Source organism: Corvus brachyrhynchos, unplaced genomic scaffold (genome assembly GCF_000691975.1).
Source record: "Corvus brachyrhynchos isolate BGI_N302 unplaced genomic scaffold, ASM69197v1 scaffold87, whole genome shotgun sequence".
Classification (NCBI taxonomy): Eukaryota; Metazoa; Chordata; class Aves; order Passeriformes; family Corvidae; genus Corvus; species Corvus brachyrhynchos.
The window spans coordinates 592,494-598,724 of record NW_008239767.1 but is presented as its reverse complement, the minus strand read 5'-3'; the positions used below and the strand labels follow the sequence as shown (position 1 = coordinate 598,724).

The following is a 6,231-nucleotide window of genomic DNA, read 5'->3' as shown; positions in this document are numbered from 1 at the left end:
CGACCTCCCCGGAGAGCGCCGGGCCCGGGCCGGTCCCCCCGCCCGCGGCGGCTTCCCCGGTGCCTCCTCCCGGGCCCCGCTGGCAGCTGCAGGCACCGCTGGGCAGCTGGGCGTACAGCCCCCTTGGAAGGGAGTCGATGCAACCCCAGTACCAGTGGCATTTTGTGTTTTGGTTTTGGTTGTTTGGTTTTTTTTGCGAGGAAGGGAGGTAGGACAGGCCCCAGATGAAGGCTGCTGACAAAGTCCAGCCCTACTTCTTTCTGGCCTTCTCACGGCGCTGGCTCTCCTGCGGGAGCGGAGCCGGCTGCGAGCAGGCGTCCCGAGGGGAAAGCTGCCCTTTAGCCACCGTGGGAGACTCGACACCTTGGTGTGTCGTCTCTTCACACGCGGAAGCGCTTTGCCTTTCCGCGCTTCTTGACAGCAGTGGCTGCCAGCTCATCGCTGAACTCAGCGCCACGTTCTGCAGAATGCATTCATGCCTTTATTGTGATACTTTAATAATTCTGCCAATCTTTTGCTTTTTGTCTGCAGAATCAAGTTGCTATTGTAAAGACCCACTGCTTGAAACTTCCCCAAGCCCAGTTGCCAGACTCATGATGCTGCAAAAACGTCAATACATTCTGCCACCAAACTGCTCAGCTCTGCGTTTCAGTGTAATGACTCTGGCAGAGATGCTGTTCCAATAGGCACGCAGATCAGTTGCAAAAAAAAAAGAGGGCAGCCTCGAATCAAGGTCTATAATTCATCTGGAATGAAGAAAAAAAGTTTGAGAGTAAACTCCATTTATTTTGCAGGCTTAACTTCTTAATTTGTTCTCTGGCCGGTTGTAGGGGTGTGCACAAGAGCACAGTTGTCTCTGTCTATGTTGGTAGCATAGTTGTACTTCTGCACACCTGTAATTTCTTTCTTTCAGTGGAAAGAGTTGCTCCCTTCACTCATAAGGCCAAGAGGAGAAAAAAAATCATGTTTAAAATAGGAGCATCGCAGTAAATTCTGTAAATGACTTCTCCAGCTGAACATCCGTGAGAAGTGACAGTGTGCAAAAGTTTTATATTTGTATTTCAAAACAATAGCAAATGCTCTAGAAACAAGAGTTGTAGACCTGTTCAACTGCACTGCATATCTGTAGTCTGTCCTCATAGTTGCCTTTAGAAAGTAAATACTTCTTGCTTTTACTCCATAAGGGCAGAAATCAAGAAGTCCAATGACCTTTTCCATAAACCAGCTGGGAATAGAAGTAGCAGTTTGATGTTGTAACCATGTTTTCCATTTTGTGTCAGTTGCACACCCTTACCGCATGAACCACTGCGAAATTTAGAATTCTCTAAGTACTTAACATTATTTAGTGTATTTTGTAAAGAAGTGAAGCAGTTCGCTCTTTCAGAAGAGCTATTTCACCTGCAAAATAAATACCCATGAATCATGAATTAACTGATGTTAGTGAAATTTCTTGCCTCCCTACTTCCCCCCTATGTTTTTTTAGTTTCTTCTTGTTTTGTTTTGTTTTTTTCTCTTTTTTTCTCCTGGTTGGACCTTAAGACAGGTCTATGCGTGTTCAGCAGAGTTTCAGGATATGGTCCACCTGCTGTGATAGAACTGCATTGATTGTTCCTCTTATGTGTAAATGAAAATGAGTATAAACAATAAAACGCTTGACTGTGTTCTCAAGAGTGGTAACAATTTTGTGACTGAAAGGAGTATTTATTGGTTTACCTGCTTTCTCAGTATTGACTTTTTAGGTAACACTGATTTGATGAGTCACTCAAGAAAGCACTTAATGAAGGTTGAAATTACAAGCTTCAATTGGTTGTTAGTTTTTAAACAGTCAGCTTTACTTTCATTGTAGCTAGTTCTGGTAGGCATAATTCTTACTATTTTCATGTAATGTCAGAATAGATGTTTAGAGTTTTTCCCAAATATTTTTATTACTTCTTTAAAAGCAAACAAAACTTACTTTAGCATTTAGTAGACACTGTAGTCAATGTTCTTTTAAGGATGCGTGTAGGTATTCTAGATGGGGCCTGTTAAAAGACTGGAAAAATCTTACATGATTTATCTCTCTGCTCTTCTTCAGAGTTATTCAAGTAATAAGGACTCGCTTACTTAACTGGATGGTAAAGAAAGTACGTGACCCTCTGTGCTTCTGCTGCTCATAGGCAGACGTCTGTAAGATACAAATTAAAGCAGTGGAAAATAAACGTATTCAGTAATTTGAAGAAATCCAAAAGAATTGCCTTAAAATTCCATACCTCTCAAAAAGAGAACTGCTATACTATGCTTCTAGAAAATACCCTCTTAAATTATTACAGACAAATGTGATAAGAGGAATTTTCTAAAGTTTTATCTTACTTGATTAAAATGCCTACAATAATTTTAAATGTAAGGGTTTTTTGCATAGAGGGTGTGGATAAAAAGCAAGGAAGATAACATAAAACAATGCTTAACCAATTCTGATTTGTCATTTTCTGATCTTGTAGAATGAATTTTGTTTACCTCAAATTCTTTCTTACTAAGCTTCTTACATGTGTGAAAAATGGAAAATGAGATTTAAAGTGAGTATTTTCAGCATTTCCAGAGAGCTGAGTTTTCTGTCAGTTTTACAGAGTTAGGGGGTGTGGAAAACAGGGAGGTTCAGGAGTTGGACTTCGTGTTCCTCACACTGTTGGAATATACCTTCATCTTCAGCATGTGCAGAATATACCTTCATCTTCACCGGCAGCAAGTGCTCCCAGCTCCCTGTTGTGATGTGAGGATTTTGCTGAGAAGCTAATTCATCAGGAAAATATCCTTGTAAGTTTATGTTGAGGCTCTGAACTTTCTGCACAAGCAGACATTTAGATAGCCACACTAGCTCTTGGGAAGACAGACAGTGTGGAAGCTGCCCTGAGTGACCTGGGGACAGAGGAGTGGAGGCTGACTCGAGCCCTGCTGAGGTACCTGGTAGTTAAAGGCCTTGTGCTACTGGAGCAGCAGCATCTACTTCAGAAAACCATTCACACAGGGGGATAGGTGCAGTGAGGACATGCATGAGGACATGTTCGCAGTGAAAGAGAAGAAATGTAGGGCAAACATTGCTCAGTGCCGGAAAATATAAATATGTAAAGCATGTTCCAAGATTCATGTAGAGTGCTTTAGGGTGGGAAGAGTGTCCTGTGTGAGCTTAGCATCTCTGTGACTGGCAGAGTGTCCTGGTTGAACCTAGATTTTAGAAGATGCTCAGAGATGTGGTGATAAAGTTTTGACTCTCTCTGAAGAGGTCTGAGAATGTTGCTGTGCTGCTTCTCTGCTCCCTTGCTGTGCCTGATCACTGCACTCTGCCTCTGCGAGGATGGCACATCTGAAATTTTTCGTAGGAGAGGCTGTCCTTTCTGTCCACCCTATATCTGTATTCCTGTGGAAATGGCTCAGTGAATCCTGCCTCTGGGTGTTTTCTCACGGGAGCCTCTTCGTGACTCTGCAGGTAAACTCCAAAGGTGCCTAGCCCATGCTGTTCCAGTCTTTCATTACGGAAGCAGCATGCCTTTCTTTTATCTATTTCTTGTCTTGGGTTCAGACACTCAAATGATGCTTTTGATACAAATCTCTGCTGGGCACTGAGGTTTGAAGTTGAACACACACTTGCAAACCTTATATTTCCTGCATTTCATGGTAAGGGATATGTGTGTGACAGTGTTGCTGACTCCAAGTGCTGTGAGATACGTGGCAGTTCAACAGTCATTGCCATTGTGTGAACAGCTGTTGGCAGCCCCAAAGCTGCACTATTTCCCTAGTATTTCTCAGTTTTATTTAAGAGGCATTTCTTACTTTTCCAATTAATAAAACACAGACGCAGAGTATAGAAATTGAGAGGGGAAATCCCTTGCAATTAACCTTCATATGGCCATGCAGCAGCCAAAAAAGTTCTGCCTTTTCTGCATGAAGAGGAAGAATAAAATGCCTTGACTAATGTGCCACGTCTCCATGTGATAAAAGGGATCTCAGCTAATTGTCTAGACATTTACACCATATTCCTTGCCAGAGCATTTGAGGAAGCTGGCCTAGCCTTCAGGCTCCAGCAGGGCCATGTAGAGTAGGGATGACTCCATTTGAAGCAGCCCCTGCCCAAAAAGCCAATCTACATTCCATTGCCCCTGCCTGCAAAAAGCCAATCTACATTCCATCAGGAGAACACCCCAAGTGCTTTCTGACTTTAAAATGCTGCTCCTCTGTTCCCTTGGCCAGAAAGGACTGGATATTGTTAGAAGTAAGCACTTTTACATGAAAATCCAGTTCAGTCTAAAGCTCTTCTTTCTGGAAGTAAAGCGAAAATGACAAGTTGTAGTAACATTGGAGAACAAGCATTGTGGTTTGTAGCAGCAAATCAGGTTGAGTAGGGTGGCTGAGAGCAATTCTGCAGGCAAACAGTAAAATTCCATTCAAATTGAAATGTAGCAGAGATTGAAGAACAGGTTTCTCCACCAAACAGAGGCTGTACCACAGAAAGACTTCGAGGAAGTCATCCAAAATCTCCAAGCCTTTACCAGGGTATAAGCAAAAAACCCAGGTTTACTACCCCTGCATCTCATGACCCCAGCAGACAGGTGAGCAGGCAGTTTCAGAGAGGAGAACCATGCCTAGAGACATGTAAGAAAATTACAGGTGTGCATTTATGGAATGAAGTAGATGCCAACTCGTTTTCGTGTGTTGGGAACCCTTTTGTCTTTAGAGGAACCAAATGTATTTGAGATATCCTTAAAAACCCTCTCTATGTCAGTACACAAGGATTAGTGATTTGTATTAAGAGTTTTTACATGCCAGCAGTTAGTACCTGAAACACAGAAGCAGCTTAAGTGAGCTGTCCTACAGCAGTGAGTCTGGCTGATAATGAGCTTGAAACATTTAAGCACAGAATAATCAGACAGAGAAGCAAGCAGAAAATGAGGCTTTTTAATCAATCATGTGTTAAGCTTGAAAGATGTAATACAGCAGGCAACTCAATAGGTGAGGTGAGGAGGAGATCCAGGATATCAAATTTACAATATAGAGATCAAAATCTCATACTGGGTCATTTTCAAGAGCTGGAGAGAGAAAATCTTCGCTATTCTTTTCAGAGATCAAACTACTTGCAGTCATCCTTATAAAGGAACAAGACTTTTTTATTGCCTTTATACAAATAATACTTTGAAGGCTACAAACAGTTGGAGTTCATTGCTACAGGGCTTTCACTGAGTAATCATATGTTCTGTCTTTTAGGCTGAATGGCCTTAGAAAAACAGGAAAGACATGAGCAAAGGATGATTATGTAAAACAACCCCTTTTTGGTATTTCCCTGTGCAGAACCAAGACAAAAATAAGACCAAAAGGAAAAAATAAGATCTGGAAAATTTAGGTATTGATGATGTTATATCAGATTTCAGGAACATGTTTAGAGCTGAATGGGGCAAAAAAGAATAAATACACTTCCAGAATTCAGAAAAGTGAAAATGAAATAAGAAGTTTTCTTCCATCTGGATACCTCAGGGGTCCCACTTTCCTAATATTACTTGTATAACACCATTTCTAAAAATCTTGGTATTCCCAAATATGTTCAAATTAACATTTTTTAATACATTCATGTCCGCTTTTATATTAAGGCATGCGCTTCCCAAGCTCATCCACTCTTTTTCCTGTAGATTTAAAATTTCAATTCATGCCCTTTGCTACCTGTGTGTTGTGTTTAGAACATAAATCTCATTTGGACTCAGCCCTCTAATATCCAGTCTCTGAAAAGATGAGAAACACTGTTTTCAAAAGGAATATTGGGATAAGTACATTTAAGAGAATTAGTGCAAAAGCAAGCAAGGTTCCTTGTTCCTATCTTCAGGAGAAGGCTGTTCTTCCCTGAACTTGGTTCCTAGAAGAATCTAAGGTAGATTTGGAAGATGCAGATATGATGGAAGTAGGACCATAAACCAGTGCAGACATAGAGAACAGCCAGGTGTTTGGGCAGCAGATAAAACATCAGCGCTAAGTTCATACTGAGACAGGTCTCTCTGACACACAAGGGACATACCAAAACTCTGCATTTAGCTGGGTCCAGAAAGATTCAAAGGGGTAATATATAGGTGAGAGATGGTGAAGGAACACACATTCTGTCTCCCCTGGGCCTGTGACCCTGGCTCAGAGCAGCTCTGACATGGGAGCTGTGTGGCCATGGATCAGGCTACTGGGAGAACAGTGTTAGGGGAGCCAAATCCAGTAGCCTTGTAGAGG

The 6,231-nt window shown here is 41.8% G+C and overlaps 1 protein-coding gene across 1 annotated transcript in view; it reads left to right on the top strand.

Moving 5' to 3' along the window:
- HTR1B (5-hydroxytryptamine receptor 1B) overlaps positions 1-1,668 on the top strand; it is a 3,329-nt gene extending 1,661 nt beyond the window's left edge. Inside the window, exon 2 of the mRNA XM_008640207.1 lies at positions 532-1,668. The gene's annotated coding sequence lies outside the window, so the exon portion shown is untranslated. The remainder of the gene's footprint in view (positions 1-531) is intronic.
- The last annotated feature ends 4,563 nt before the right edge of the window (positions 1,669-6,231 follow it).